This window comes from Gracilinanus agilis, chromosome 4 (assembly GCF_016433145.1).
Source record: "Gracilinanus agilis isolate LMUSP501 chromosome 4, AgileGrace, whole genome shotgun sequence".
Taxonomy (NCBI): domain Eukaryota; kingdom Metazoa; phylum Chordata; class Mammalia; order Didelphimorphia; family Didelphidae; genus Gracilinanus; species Gracilinanus agilis.
In genome coordinates, this window is record NC_058133.1 from 355,100,582 (window position 1) to 355,114,087 (window position 13,506).

At 38.0% G+C, this 13,506-nt stretch overlaps 1 non-coding gene across 1 annotated transcript; it reads right to left on the reverse strand.

Annotated features, from left to right (window-relative positions):
* Positions 1-7,743: 7,743 nt before the first annotated feature.
* LOC123248259 lies at positions 7,744-7,934 on the reverse strand. The gene has a single exon (XR_006506327.1). It is a non-coding gene; the product is annotated as a U2 spliceosomal RNA (small nuclear RNA).
* Between the last annotated feature and the right edge of the window lie 5,572 nt (positions 7,935-13,506).

A 13,506-nucleotide genomic window follows, 5' to 3' on the forward strand; every position in this document is an offset into this window, starting at 1 on the left:
TTGAGGTTAGAATCAGTAAATCACTGAAGACTGATAAAGTAGGGAATTGTACTCATTTTTCAATACATGCTAAACTCAATAAAATTTGGATGGCAGCTGATGTTACACCATATATAGAATACTGGGTCTGGAGTCAAGAAGACCTGGATATTTTTTAGGAGGTTCTTGCCTAGTTTTATTGGACATAAGGCACTTGAGAACTAGGTGAAGCTGGAATGGCAGAGAAAGGGGACTGGAGAAGGATTAAATGGGAACTTTTTTATTTTTTAGAAAAAAAATGTTTCCATGGTTGCATGATTCATGTTCTTACTCTCTCCCCCCTAACAACATCCCTCCCCACTGCCATAGCCAACGTGCATTTCCACTGGTTTCTTCATGTGTCATCAATCAAGACCTATTTCCATATTATTGATAGTTGCACGATAGGGTAGTCGTTTAGAGTCTACATCCCATATCATGTCCGCATCAACCCATATGTTCAAGCAGTTGTTTTTCTTCTGTGTTTCTACTCCTGTAGTTCTTCCTCTGAATGTGGGTAGCGTTCTTTTCCATAAGTCCCTCAGAATTGTCTTGGGTCATTGCTGCTAGTACAGAAGTCCATTACATTCGATTGTACCACAGTATATCAGTCTCTGTGTACAATATTTTTCTGGCTCTGCTCCTTTCACTCAGCATCAGTTCCTGGAGGTTGTTCCAGTTCACATGGAATTCCTCGAGTTCATTATTCCTTTGAGCACAATAGTATTCCATCACCAAAAGACACCACAATTTGTTCAGCCATTCCCCATTGATGGGCATACCCTCGTTTTCCAGTTTTTTGCCACCACAAAGAGCATGGCATTATACAAAAAATCAAGCCATTCCCCAATCGATAAATGAGCAAGGGACATGCAAAGGCAATTTTCAGATAAAGAAATCAAAATTATCAATAAGCACATGAGAAAGTGTTCTTAATGGAAATTTTTAAAAGGGAAAGGGGGTTTCTCTTCAGGGATAAGGGAAGGGAAAAGAGGAAAAGGGAAAAAGTAGAAAGGAATGGGGGGTGTGATGGGGCCAGAACTCAAAAGGAAGGCTGGGGCAAAAGGCATAAAGCTGGCAGGAGAGTTCAAATCTAGTCTCAGATATCTACTAACTGTTCAACTCTGAGCAAACACTTAATCTCTGCCTTAGTTTCTCTAACTTTAAAGTAGAGGTAACAATAGCACCTATCTCTCAAACTTGTTGTCAGCATCAAATCAGATATTTGTAAAATTATTTAGCACATAGTTGGTACTATATAAATGCTTCTTCCTTTCCCCTCCCCCATAAACACAAACCTTCACTATTAATTCTCCAAGTTCTTTTATAATTGAGTACAAACACAAGTTGTTGTTCAGTGGTTTTTTAATTATGTCCAACTCTTCATGACTTTATTTGAGGTTTTCTTGGCAGATATCGGAATAGCTTACCATATCCTTTTTTTTAAGCCTTTCCTTTCCTTCTTAGTATAAATATTATGCATCGGTTCTAAGGCAAAAAACTGGTAAGGGTAAGACAATGGGAGCTGAGTGACTTGCCCAAGGTCACACAGACAGAATATATCACAGGTGAGATTTTCATCCTTCCTGATGCAGGAGACATCTCTCTATCCAGCATATCATACTACATGTAATGAGAACAGCTCATATTAACAGAGTATTTTAAGGTTATAAATATATATATAATATAATTATATAAATATAACACATAAATTATAATTGAAATTTACTATATATTTATATATACATTAAAATCTTTACTATATTGTTATGTGTACATTATAATCTTTACTATATATTTATATATACATTATAATCTTTACTATATAGTTATATATACATTATAATCTTTACTATATATTTATATATACATTATAATCTATATAAATTATGTATATATACATTTATATATGATTTGATCCTTGCAACAACTCTGTGAAGAAAATAGGATAGGTATTATTATCCCCATTTTACCAATGAGAAAACTGAGACCCTGAGGAGTTTAGTGACTTGCCCAAAAACATACAGAAGGTAAATGGAAAAGTCAGGTTCTCAATCTTTGGATTACAAAGAGCAAACACTCTTTGCATGAAATAGTCTCTTCACCCTGTTTTTGTCACTTGATATTTTCTTTCTGAAATTGCATCAGATTAACTAGCAAAAAAAGCACGCACAAATGAAATAATTCCATTGCTTACTGATATGGGATATTCAATTTTGACCCCTGAAATCTTAAAGAACAGAAAATATCTGGGGGTTTGGTGGTGAAAATGCAAGAGCGGTGTTATGGTTTTGAAATGATCTCTAATGAGAGAGTAATAAAACACTCCAAGATGTGGTAAGAATCTGAGCTATCACCCACCACACCTTAGGTGGGTGAAACTGCTTGGCTTTGGGCCCACTGTCTGGCCACATCCCTAAGGTGTGGCGGTATCTTTGAGTATCACCACACCCCAGCAAGTATGAAAACTCAATGAAAACCAAACACTTGCTTACAGAGTGAAAAGAGAAAGACTTCAGGTAAGTGTGACACTGGGGAGCACCACTGTGCTCACAGAGCTCTGACCCAATGAAAGGAAAGGGAATGATGGGCAACTATGATCATAAAAGGAGGGCAGAAGGAAAAAAAGGTCTTCCTCAATGACCTTGCCCATCTGCCTTATTCTAAAGATAAGGAAAGGGACTCTGGATATTTAGGAATTCATCCAAGGTGACACCAAGAATAAGAAGCAAAACTATCGAGAAGTTAACCATGGGTCCAGATATACTCCCTAGCAAATCTTTAATTTAAATCTTGATCTTCTGACTCAAAAAAAAAATCTACCACCCTTCCCACTGCTCCACACTGCCTTCTTTGTGATAATCAGTTTGTCCCCCAGGATCCAATATGTTGTCAGTTAAGGGCTCCTGTCTACTCTCAGGACATCACTGATGACATTTCTCCTATTCCTTGCTCCTCAGAACTCACAAGAGTTTGAAGATTAAGCTGAAAACTTAATTAGCATTATGCAAAATGTAGGCTTCTGGTGTTCCTAGTCAGCTCAGTGAACTGGCAGGAAACTCTGCCAAGTTTCCTTGTGCCTGGAAAGGACTGAAATGGCTTATCCAATAATGCAGGTGAGAGCGACAATAGCAACAACTAGCAATTCGCTTACAGCTAGAAAGAAAATGCTTTCAGAGGAGGAATGTGGACTTCCTGTTGGAAGAGAACTATGAGACCCAAAGGGACATCAGATTTATTTTTTTTTAAGTTCAAAATTGGACCTGCAGCATTTTAGTGCTCTGGGTGTGTAGGGCCCTAGAGGCATTAGATTTGAGAGGTTACTATTCTACTCCTGTTAGCATGAATTACCAACATGGCTGCCTACAGACCCTCTGGACCAGACAGACTAGAGTGTCTGATGATAATCCAGTAGCCTTCCATAGTCCTATTAATTTGGTATTTTGCTTTTGTTTTTTGGGGGATGAAATAAAAGGCCCTTAGCTTTCACAAAGGTTCAAAACTCAGAGCCTTTTAAAAAAAAATCTAAGTTTGTTTTAATGAAATTCATTTCAATGTCCAAAGAGAAGATTCACTGTTAAGAACTGTATAATTAGAATTTGCTCCCCAGAACTCTCTTTCCCAGCTGCCCCAGTTCCTTCTCACATTACAGTGCTAATGTAGGGAGGATATATTTTGAGCGTAGCTCTACCCTTTTGCTCTTTTCCCCTGATCTCAGTTTGTGGAGGTGAAGCGAGTGCCAGGCAGGAGAATTTTTCTCATGTGGCTTTACTCAGGCTTTTACTTTTGTTCTTTATTTCTTCTACTTCAAATAATTATTTAGAAATCTTATAAAATATAATACTTGGAGTTATTATATATTAAATTTAATCTTACAGAATGTTCTCCAAGGAGATATTTCCAAAAGTCATATACAGTAAAGTAATTCAATTCTGTTTCAATTCATTGACAAACAGGGACTAGATTTTTTTTTCCTTTGGGTCACCAGCATCTAGAGCAGTACTTGGCACATAGAAATCACTTAATAAAAACGGATTGATTGATTAAGCATCCCACTTCTAATGAGGATACCATGACAATGAAACCATTTTGGGTTTTCAAGGATCCTACCTTCAACTAGAGTGACAACATATACACAGATAAATGAAGAAAACTCAAAAACAACCAAAGACAAGGCAACAAGAATGTATTTATTAACAAGGCTACACCCTTTTATCAAGTGTTTACTCTATCCAAGTTGTAATACAAATGTAAGTAAAAAGACAATCTCTGCCATCAAAGAACTTACATTCTAATAAAGGGAAGATGATAAACAAGGGGGAATTTAAGATGGGGGGGAAGTACCCAATGGGAAAAGAATGAAGCATTACCCCCTTAGTAGTTATTGTTGTTCAGTCCTTTCAATTGTGTCCAGGGCTTCATGACCCCATTGGGTTTTTCTTGGCAAAGATTTTGGAGTAGGTGCAGCTAGGGGGCTCAATGAATTGAGAGCTAAGCCTAGAGACAGAATATCTTATTCAAATCTGAACCCCAATTGCCCAAACCTTACTAATTTTCTACCTTGGAAGCAATTCTCAGTTCTAATTCTAAGACAAAAGGTAAGGTTGTGTTTGTTTTTAATATATTAGAGTGATTTGGTATTTCCTTCTCCAGCTATTTTGACAGGTGAGAAATTAAGACAAACTAAGTTAAGTGACTTACCCAAAGTCACACAGCTAGTAAGTGTGTAAGGCCAGGTTTGAACTAAAGAAGATAAATCTTCCTGACTTACAGGCCTAGCATTCTATCCACTGTGGCACCAAGCTCCCCCTGATCCCACCTGAGCACCTTCCCAGAATGGAGGCCTTAGGAGAAACTCACCAATGAGAATGGGGGCCAGAAAGGTATGAGTGTTTCAGCTTGAGGATGACTTGGGGGGGGGGGAGTTCCAAGAAGAGAGGACAGCTGAAGTTGGGTAGCAAAGTATTGAATAAGAAGCAGATCTAGTAGGAGAATGCAACAAGAATCATCATTTCCTGAGACACTAGTTAATCTTCCCTCAAAGAGTTTAGTATGAATACAAGTATAACTAGAACTCCTAGGAATAACTTCAGCTTATAGATATGAAATACTTAACAAGAGCCTTCAAATTAAGTCAATATATAATGTGATATTTTAAGACCTCCATGCAAAGGTGGACATATAGATAGCAAAATAATGTATTGGGAAATGTGATTTTAGAGTAAGAAATGCAAGCGGTATGATGACTATACAGAAGTTTCATGCCTGTAAATCATGAATACTTTCTTCAAGAAAGGAGTCAGAAAGCACTGGACGTGATAAGGACCAAACAACATTGAAAATAAAATTGTTCCGTCTCAACAGACAGAAAACAACTAGTTCCCAATAGGGAACTCATCTCTGAATCAATTTGCCTGTGTGCAGTCACTTCATCTACTAATTAGAGCAAAGGTCAAAATCAATACCAAACTAGAAGTAAGGATAAAGATGAAAAGGTATACTAGCATGCAATTACAGCAGTTCCAGATGGACCTATTTACCCAAGCTTTCAACTCAGAAAAATGGAAAATGGGCAAAAGTAAAGGCTTTGTGTCTATCACCATTTCTTATAAAATTTTAACCAATGCAAAACAATCACTACAAGGAAGAGGATGAAAAAACCCAGAAACTATCTTACTTGATCTCGTTGCCAAACCCAGACACATGACAGCCAAGGACAACACTGTAGTTTAGACTACAGTCTCATTTGCAAAACATTATGGAGGAGGATGACGGAAGATTACTAGAAGTAACACCTCACAAAACAGTGAAAACCAGTTGAGGGGAAAACAAGCCTGCAGAGAACTTGGCATAAAACCCAGCTGAACCAGATAATACCAAGAGTATTTATAGATAGAACTGGATGAAGAACAACAAATAGAGATGAAATGGAATAAGTCTGGCAGTGTTACCATAGTGACCTAGTCTCATCAGCAACAATACTGGTTGCTAACCCATTTAGACTCTACCACATCAGGACTTGATATATCATATGAGGAAATAGTAATAACACTTGAAATGATTTGGTAAGAAAAATTGTCCAAAATGACCACATAAATAAGGACAATTATCAGTTCTAAGAGTAACATAATTTTAAAGACATTTGGGAATCAAATGACAAGATATCTCAAAGAGCAGAAGGAAAAGTCAGGAAAACAACAAGTATTTATTAAGCTCCTAACATGTACCAGAAACTGAGTTAGGTGATACATACAGAGACCTTACTCTCAAGGTACTTATTCTTTCAGAGGAAACAATTATGAATCTACGTATCTCTATATAAAGAATAAATTAAAAAGAGAATAAATATCAGATAGCAAAATATACAATAGCAAGAGAGAGAGGCCACTTGAAATCACAAGTATCAGGAAAGGTTTGAGTTGTGCCTTAAAGAAAAGGAGGAATTTTGTGAGCTAGAAGTGAGAAGGGAATTACATTTCAGATATGTGAAACAGTCAGTGCAGAGGCATGAAGGAAGGAAAGAAGGAAGGGAGAAAGAGAGAGCGAATGAGAGAAAGAAAGAAAGAAAGAAAGAAAGAAAGAAAGAAAGAAAGAAAGAAAGGGAGGAGGAAGGGAGGGAGGGAGGAAGGAAGGAAGGAAGGAAGGAAGGAAGAAAGGAAACAATTTATTGTTTATTAATTACTATTTATTATTTATCAATTTATTTAATTAATAATTCATTTAATTGAATTAATAATTATTTATTATTTATTGATGATTACTTAACTAATAAGTGCTAGGTGCCATGCTAAATGTTTTTCAAATATTACCTCATTTTATCCCCACCACAACCTGGGAGGTAAATTCTCTTAATTATTTTTATTTTATAATTGAAGAAATTGAGGCAGATAACATTTATGTAAGTGTCTGAGACTGAATTTTAACTCAAGTCTTCCTGACTCCAGGTCTAGAGTTCTGGAATACTGAGGGAAGTTTTGTTGAACTTTAGTGTGGGAAGGGGAATAAGGTGTAACAAAGTCGGCAAGATGTACTGGGGCCTGGTTGTGAAAGGCCTTAAATAACAAGATGGATCATTTATCCTAGAGGCAATAGGGAGGGAGCCCCTGGAGTTTATTGAGAAGGCTAGGGGCATGGTCCAAACTGTGTTTAAGGAAAATCTCTTAGGCAGCAGTGTGTAGGATGCACAGGAGTGGGGAGGGCCTTGAGGCAGGGAGTTTTATTTGGAAGCTGTTGCAATAGTCTAGGTGAGAGGTGATAAGGGCTTGAACTAAGAGGTGGCTGTGGGAGTAGAGTAAAGGGGTCAGACATGAGTGATGCTGTAGAGGTGGAAATGGCAACTTTTGGCAACTGATTAGATATGCAAGGTGAGACAGAGCAGTCAAGGATACTGCTGAGTTAGGGAGCTGAGAAACTAGAAAAATTGTGGTGTCTGACAGAAATAGTAAAATTTGACAGAAGGGTCTCCCCATCCTCCGCCACCACCTCTTTCTTGGCCCTTTTATACCTTGTTCTCCTCCACAGACTGTGCCATCCAGGAATACTGACTTCCTTGCTATTCCTTGCCTAAGAAACTCCATCTGCCAACTGAGCATTTTCACAGGCTTTCTGAAACTTCCTCTTCATCTCAGCCTTCTGGCTTCCTTCAAGTAACAGTTACAAGTCCCTTCTTTCCTAAAAAGCCTTCCCCAGATCCTCCTTTTCTCCCCCTTCCCAGCTCCCCCTCCCCCCTGCACCAGTGTTCCCAGAAGTAATGCAATACAAAGTCAATGTACGGAATAGGCAGAGACAGCTCCTATTCCACCTTCCTGTTCCAAAAATCCATTTAATATGTTGTCCTCAGAGAAAAGACATATCTGACATTAAACTGATAAGAACAGATACTACATTTGATCTTAGCTGAAAGGCCAAGAAACAAATCACCAGGCCCTTCATGATCATCATATCTTCCATCTGAGACTATCAGCAATTTGATCTTGTAGACATCTCATTTGTACATAATTGTCTGAATGCTGCCTGCCCCATTAGAATGTGAGCTCCTCAAAAGAAGGGACTGTGTTTTTTTTTAACCTTCCCTTGTATCCCTAGGGCTTAGCACAGTACCTATCATTTACTGTACAGTTGAGGAAACTGAGGTAGGTGGCAATTTAAAAACTTGTCTATGGCCACAAAATGTGTCTGTGGCTGAATTTTAACTCAAGTCTTCCTGATTCCAGGTCCAGGGTTCTGAAATACCATATATAGAAAAACCAAGAGAAGAGTTTTACTGAACTATAGAGTGTGGAAGGGAGGAAAATGTGTAATGTTAGGTGCCCTAAAAATGCTACTTGACTGATTGATTGAGAAGTGGACTGGGGGGGAAAAAAAAGATAATTGATCCTATTTTTGACATGTTGAACTTGAAATAGCTCTAGAACATCTAGCATGAAATGTCCCAAAGAAAGTTGGGTGACGTGGTATTAGAGTTAAGGAGAGAGAATGGACTGAAGATAAAGATCTCAGAATAATTGACAGAGATGACAATTAAACCAAAGAGGATAAAAAGAAGAAGAGTGCTCAGGTGAGAGCTTTGGAGTAGACCAGAGTTAGTTGAATGAGATGGAGGATGACCCAGCAAAAGGAAGCTTAGAAGGAGTACCTAGATAGGTAGGAAGAAAACTAGGAGAGAAGGGTGCCTCAGAAACTCAGGAAAAGAGAAAAATGGTTAACAATGTCAAACAGTGGAGCAGTCAAGTAGTATACAGAACAAGAAAAGGCCATCAAATTAGGCAAACAGTCATCATTACCAAAGGAAACCAAGAACACATCAGTAACTGTTGACCCATATGTCTGCTTTTTCATCTCAATAAATACAAGAAGGGAACAGGCAAGCTTTCACAATCAATTTTTTAAAATAAACCACATAGTATAGGGATTACAATGTCCTATTATGTCATTCTTTCATTCAATGCTTCCATGATTGATTAAGCAGCAACTATGTGACCAGGCTTTGGAGTAAGTGCTAAGATTCTAGAAGCAAAACTTAACATTCCCTGTTTTCAAGGAGCTTACAGTTTGTGTGTGTGTGTGTGTGTGTGTGTGTGTGTGTGTGTGTGTGTGCATGAGAGAGACACAGAGAGACACAAAGAGAGAGACAGACTGACGACAGAGATGGAGACAGAGACAGAGAATGTGTGTGTGTGTGTGTGTGTGTCACAAAAAATCCTTAACACAATTGAAGGAATTGGAGCTCTAAAGAAATGTTATCTCCTATAAGCACAGTAAAATCATAGGAGATTCCATGCCAAATATGATCCCGGAATAATTTTATTTAATCAGCCTCTGAGCAGTAATACCGAACAAGTCATCGAAGAGGGAAACGCACTCATCTATGCTGAAAAAAAGGGTTCACCTATGTTGAGGAAAAAGTTCAGCTCAGAATTCAAAGGCATAATGAGTTCCTCATCAATGCAGAGTGTTTACAAATAATCTTGACTGCAAATCCCATTGTGAATATTGCATTGAGCCTCAAGACATCACAGGGTCTCCTTAATCATCCAAACCCAGCCCAAGCATACATATAAAAATACAAAACAGATTAATAATGCATGTTGATCCAATTTTTACATGTAGTTTGACAAGAAAAGAATCACATCAATATTTAGCAGATACTCCAAGTGGATGTGATGACCTGTCCTCAGACTTGAGGATTTGGCAAATTGCACAGAAATTTCAAGTGACCCCAGGCTGTTTTCTCCCTCAAAGACCATCTTTTATAGATCACTGTTCTCTCATTAATGCAACATGGCTGTGAATCACTAAATATTACAATCTCAGAAGAGCCACAATTGTGAATGCTCCAAAGGACAATGGAAAGATGAGCAATGATGGGCAACTATTTATTTCCAACAGTGACTGGCACAGGACTAACTTATGAGATAGCATCAAGGGCATGGGAAACTAGAAAAGGAGATAGGCTGGCCCAGCAATAAAAGGCACTTAACCATCTGTGATGGGTGTCATCTTGACTAGCTACCAGCTGACCAGAACAAAGACTTCACTGGCACTTTACTGCCTCAAAGGTTTGTAATTTTACCAGAATGGGCTCACCCTCCACTGATGTAGATAGCACCTCCTTTCAACTTAGTAAATAGTCTTTGAGAGATAAAGCTAAAAAATTCAACAGCCTGACACAGAACCTGGAGATGATCCTTTTCAAACTTAGGTTTGTCCTCGGAGAGCAGACAATGTTCCTGAGCATAACTTTGAAACTTTCTTAGCCTTTTAGGACAGGTCCTTATCATCTCATCCTTGCAATATTGCAATAGCCTGAGAGTTGGTTTCCTTACCTCCCTTATTCTAATATGTCCTCTACTTTGCTGCCAAAATTATCCTTTAAAAAAACACCTTACCTTAGTTCCAAGGAAGAAGAGTGATAAGGGGGTTAAGTGACTTGCCCAGGGTCACATAGTTAGGAAGTGTCTGAGGTTACATTTGAATCCAGGACTTCCTGTCTGTAGGTCTGATATTCCATCCACTGAGTTACCTAGCAGCTCCCTAGTAGGTCTTACCATATCACTCCTTTGCTCAGTAAGCTCCAGTGGCTCCCTTTTACCTCCAGAATCAAATATAAAATCCTTTATTTAGTTTTTAAATCCCTTCACAAACTGCTCCCTTCCTACATTTAATATTTTCTTCAGATTACTTCCCTACAGGTGCCTTTTGATCTATCAAAACTAGCTTTCTTGCTATTCCTCAGATACAACACTGCAATTTCATTCTATCCATATCCACCATCTAATGAAAATTCTGGTTGTCTCAACTTCTGGAACACTTTCCTTTTTTCTTCAATGAGTTCAGTGTTTCACAGTCTTTCTCTCCTTCTTAACTCCTGCCCTTATACTAAGAGGCTTCAACATAAACATCTATATACCTAGTTCTCCTTATTTCCCATGACCTCCTCCTCTATACCAAGGCTATACACAGAGATGTTTATACCCTTGATCTTTCCACTATCTACAAATGTACTGCTTCCATGTTCATGATTTCAGAAATTGTCTCCTTATTGTTTTTAGCCATGTCCAACAAGTCATGACTCCATTTGGGGTTTTATTGGAAAAGAGCTAATTTAGAGTATTTTTGCCTTTTCCTTCTCCAGCTCAATTGACAGATGAGGAAACTGAGGCAAACAGGGTCAAGTCACTTATACAGGGTCACACAGCAAGTAAGTATCTAAAGACAGATTTGAACCCAGATCTTCCTGACTTCAGGCCCAGTACTCTAATCATTGTACCACTTATTTTGCCTAATCTGATCATAATCTAGTATCAAATCCTATCTCCTCTGTATTGCAACCCAAATCCTGCCCTTAATCCACACCATGACATCCAGTCCCTTGAACTCCTCAATTTTTTCTGAAGTTGTCATCATCCTTACACTGAATACATTCTTCTCTTTTCTCCATCTTGACCCTTTTGTGCACCAGTTCAACTCTACACTATTACCCAAACCTCTTTTCCACCTCCCTCCCTTATTTCATCACTAGTCATATCCTACCAAGGTTGAACCTTATATTATTACCCCTGTCCATTGTCTTTGCTCCTACTCATGGGCTGTTGAACAAAACATGAGAAAATCACAAAACTGTGCTGATAGATCCACAACAAATTGGTGTAATTATCCAAAAACAAATTATAGTACACAATTTCAACTGAGCTCTCACTTCAGCAAGGCAAGTCATATCTCTAATTGACTTTCTATTTCACTCAGTAGAGTGACTTTTTCAAACATTTTCATCTCTCTTCAAACTTCTACAAAAAGTCTGTTCTATTTCTCCTTAATGCTTCTTTCTTCCTTTTATTTTCTCCAATTTATCTTGTAAAAATCATTTGTACATAGTTGTCTGAATGTTGTCTGCTACATTAGACTGTGAGCTTCTTAAAAGCAAACTGGTTTTTTGTTTTTCTTTGTATCCCCAGTGCCTAGCCCAGTACCTGGTACATAGTAGGTACTTAATAAATGTTTGGCTTCCAAAGCTATTATTTTACAAAAAATGTCTTTCTTCAAAGTCACCAGTGATCTTTTAATTGACAAATCTAATGGCCTTTTCTCAATCCTCATTCTTCTTGATCTCTTTGCAGTCTTTGACACTGTCCATCACCTTCTTCTAGTTGACAGTCTCTTCTCTCTAGGTTTTCATGATACTATTTGCTCCTGGATTTCTTCTGACCTGTCTGACTGTTTCTTCTCAGTCTCCCTTGTTGTATCTGTCCAGGTCATAATCGTTAATGGTGGGCATCCCACAGTGCTCTGTCCTGGATCTTCTCTTCTACTATAGTACTTAATTGGTGATCTCATCAGCTCCAGAGGATTCAATTATCCTCTTTATCCTGATGATTCTCAAATAAACTACTCAGCCTTAATCTTTTTCCTGATCTCCATACTTATATCTCTAACTATATTTTAGACTTGAACTCGAAATGGTGTAGACATACAAATAGTCCCCAATTCAACATTTCCCCCCCCTACTCTTCTGCCCTGGAACCAATGCACAGTATTGATTCTAATATGAAAGGTAAAGATTTTTTAAAAAGAGAGAAATTAAATAGGATTTTGGGGGCATTCTGTGGAAGCCTCAGATGACATGCAAAGGCTAGCAGCAACACAGAAAAGGTTTAGAAACTCAGAAATGCATAAAATATAGCAACATATTTCATCTTTTAATACCATACATACACTCAATTTCATTTTTAATGTTAAAGTAAGTAAAAAGTTAAAGCTTGTAAATAGAATGTGAAAGCCAACAGATGACACACAAAGAGTAGAAATGTAGAGATATCTTTTAAAAGATGAGTGACTCATAAATGTATATAAGGTATTGTAAATACCCTATAAAAGAAGAAAAAGTTCAAATTTCTTCTCTGATATGAAGGGAGAGCCAAATATTTTACAAGGATTTTTTAGACTGTGGGGCTACCTTGTTCCTCATCCCTGAGAAGTGGACGTGGAAGGGATATTTATACTTGTCTAGGGATGGGTGTGTAGGTGGTGGATAACATAATCGGAGCTTCCTAAAAGATGTATTTTAGGAGGATTTGACCGCTAAGTGGAGGATGTACTGTGCTAACTGGGGAGAGATTTAAGGCAGTGAGACCAATGAATAGACTTTTACTATAGTCCAAGCCTAAGTCAATGAGGATGTACATAAAGGTAGTGGCAATGTCAGAGAAGAGAAGGAGGCAAACACAAGAGATGCTATTAAAGTAAAATCAATAGGCCTTAGTAATAGATTGTCTCTGAGGGATGAGAGTGAGAAGTCTAAGAGGGCGTCTAGGTTGTGAAACTATGAACTGAGGGGATAATAATATCCTTTATAGTAATAGGGAAGACCCCAGTTTTTAGGATAAGAACTCAATATTTATCAAAAACTGCTGGAGAAATTGGAAAACAATATGGCAGAAACTAGGTATAGACCAATATCGCATACCCTATACCAAGATAAGGTTGAAATGG